The 3,377-nt window shown below is 32.2% G+C and overlaps 1 long non-coding RNA gene across 1 annotated transcript; it reads left to right on the top strand.

Moving 5' to 3' along the window:
* The first annotated feature begins 495 nt into the window (after positions 1-495).
* Positions 496-1,279, top strand: LOC142097121 (uncharacterized). The gene is made up of 3 exons (XR_012678131.1): positions 496-584; positions 683-785; positions 1,083-1,279. It is a non-coding gene; the product is annotated as an uncharacterized LOC142097121 (long non-coding RNA).
* The last annotated feature ends 2,098 nt before the right edge of the window (positions 1,280-3,377 follow it).

Here is a 3,377-nt window from a genome sequence, read left to right as displayed (position 1 = left end):
GGTGCACAGCTTTGTTTGGGGGTCCAAAATGATGTTAAGAGGGCCCTGGTCGTTTAGGATATAAATCAACCGTTTTGTGTACCTAGCAGTACATTTACATCATCATTACAAAGTGCCAAGTTCATACTGACCTTATTATACTGACAAATGTAACTAACGTCATTTAAAAATGTAATTATGTTTTATTTATCCAGAATCTGAAGAGTCCCATCAGTTTGTTTCTGCAACGTTTTCGCCAGAAATTCCTGTGGTTCAGCGTAAGTGTAGAGTCATAAATTTTATTTTATTTTTCTTAATAATGTAAAAAAATATATCATCTTTCTAAATAAATAGGTGTGTGTTTCTATATGTTTGTTTGTATGTATGTGTATGTATATATATATATATATATATATATATATATATATATAGATAGAGAGAGAGAGAGAGAGAGAGAGAGAGAGAGAGGTATAAGTGTATATGAATATGCGTATATTTATGTATTTGAAAAAATAATTTTTTACAATTTTTTAGTTGAAAATACACAAAGTTAGTATGAAAACATGCAAGTAATCCTTCAAATAGTGGAAGAATATTTAACAATGGTAAGTGTAATATATATTTTTGTTTACATTAATCTGATTATGTTACATTTTATATTATTAGGTATTATATATAATTTTTTTCTGTTTAAATCCCTTAGACAAAAGGTTTAATAATTATCTAACGGTCTATGCTACGAATCATGATGTAATCCCAAAGAAGAACTGAAGACAAGAATTTAGTTTAACATATAATTAACCATGGTATGTTATTGATATATAAATGTATATTAATTTTTTTTTTATGTGCTAATGTTTTTTACAATTGTAACAATCATTGCAAAATATTTTCATTGTTAATGCTATTGATGTTAACAGTGAAAAAATAATACATAGTTCATAAAGATTATCACTAATTTTTACAAGATAATACTTAATCCTGATGAAAATTAAAATAGAGGACTAATTGTCAATGATGATAATGTTTAAATTGTAATTCTACTGTATTATGTTAAAAAAAAATTTTTTTCAATTAAAATATATTTTCCCCCTAATTCACAGATGACTGAAGAGGATATAAGAACTACTGTGAAAAATACAAGAAATTGGAGAAAGGCAAGGACCACAGAAAACAAAAAATAATTAATGAAATAGAAATTTTATTGCATAAAGAAAAAATAATGTTAATTATTAAAAAATATGTTATTTTTGTCTTTAAAACATGTGTCTTTCATTATTATAATCAATATAGATTGTTGTACAATATAATAGAAAAAGAAATATTTGTTCAACACATCAAATTGGTTATAAAAAAATGTATTAATACATTTGAAAGAGTGATTAACTTTTTTTAGTACAACCAAACAATCATTTCTCTTATAGTGAAGATTTGTGTGGTATTTAAACAGTATACATTATATATAACAAAAAAAAACAATACAAGTGGGTCAATAATCCATGCACTATTCAAAATCCAGTCGCTGGTTCCGTCTGCAATCCATAGTCCAATGGTTGTGACAGGTACTTATTGGAGAAAGGAAAAGAGAAAAAGGAAATTTCAGTGTGAGTATGTGTCAGTAGTGATACTTTACATAAGGTTGCATTACACAAAACATAGCATAGTGCACTTTAAAAAAGATGACACCCACCTGGCCAATAGAGAGTGCTGGTAATATGTGTGTAGACCTCCAACAAACTCCACTGCTCATCCTTTTAAAATCTTAAATAACTGTTAGTAACATTAAACTTTAATCAAAATAAAAAATAAAAAATATATATATAAAAAAAACTTTAACCGAACGCTGAACAACGATTTTTTGAGATATCTCCCACTTATTAATTTGCAGTCCTAAAAAAAAAAAAGAAAAGATAAAATATTAGTTATTTAAATTATATATATAAAAAACAATTATGACATAAGAAAATTCACACTTACATGAAACAAAATCCGAAATTAAACGCTGGCGCTCACGAGTTCCTGTTTCCCGACCAAATGCTGTGGCTGAAGAAAGGTCTTGATCCTGTAAAACAGCAGGATCTATCTCTACCTCCAAATTATTTGCCAAACAGATATTGTGCAGAATGCTGCAAGCAATAACAATAAGGCAAACTTTTGATGGTGAGTACAGAAGCGCACCGCCGGACCTGTCCAAACAGCGGAACCGGCTCTTAAGTAGCTCAATTACACCTCTGGTGGCTATATGTGCTTGGTACCTTCTTTCAGCTTCAGAAATTGGATTGGACACTGGAGTGAGCAACCAGGGCCGGCTCCCATATCCTGCATCACCTAATAAAAAAATAAAAAAAATTTTTTTTTTTTATTACTGTTCTTCTCATTTTATAAATAATTATTAATAGCGATTACCTAGATATAACTTACCCAGGAGCCATCCATGAGGAAAATCTCCCTCCTCAAACCTCTTGAACAGTCCTGAATTTTGCAAAATAAAAGAATCATGAGAGGAACCAGGGAAGCCAACACAAACATTTAGGAATTTTTTTCCCCGCATCACACACCATCTGCACATTCATGGAATGGAAGTGCTTTTGGTTTCAAAAGCTCTCTTCCATTATGTGCGGAGGTGTGAGTGCCACATGGGTGCAATCTATTGCACCCAGGACATTTGACATACGTGCCACACTATAAAAATTGGATTTGACCTCCTGCCATTCTAATTCAGACTGTGGGAATTTAATACATTCCCTAGTATGTTTTTTCATGGCTTTAAGGACCCGGAACAAACTCAGTGAAAATGTGGGTTGGGAGAAACCCGCAATTACAGACAATGTCGGTTGAAAGGTTCCCGACACTAAGAAATGCAATGCCCCAAGCAGCTTTGCCAATCCAGGCACAGCATGGTTTGTGGGGACTGTTGGTTTCAGGTCCTCTTTAAGGAGGTCATGTAAGCAATAAATTGCATCTGAGGATAGGCGATATAATATTATCACCTCATCCTCAGGGACCCCATCAAGTAACCAACGTGTGCGGTACAGACGGGGCCGTGGGACCGGACGCCTTGCATCAAGTAATGGAGCCACAGCATTCTCTCCCTCACTTGCAGCCACATGCACAGCTACATTCTCCTCTATTTCAAAACCATTCCCTTCGTCTCCCCCAACTAGCAAACCAGCATGTGCACATTCATCAATACATGCTGCATACATAAACTGCCAAACGGTTATAGAAAATGGCTCCATTACTAATGCCTTTGTAAATTGAAAATTTCTATTTAAAAAAAAACATCAAAAAAACAAAATGAAGTATAAATTAACTGGATCAATACAGGTAGATATTAAACTATTAAATTATCTAATAATTTTAGATAAAAATATAGAAATATAAATCCAAAAAGTTGG

Source organism: Mixophyes fleayi, chromosome 7, assembly GCF_038048845.1.
Source record: "Mixophyes fleayi isolate aMixFle1 chromosome 7, aMixFle1.hap1, whole genome shotgun sequence".
NCBI classification, from domain to species: Eukaryota; Metazoa; Chordata; class Amphibia; order Anura; family Limnodynastidae; genus Mixophyes; species Mixophyes fleayi.
Note: the sequence above shows the minus strand (reverse complement) of the source record. Positions and strands in the feature narration are given on the sequence as shown.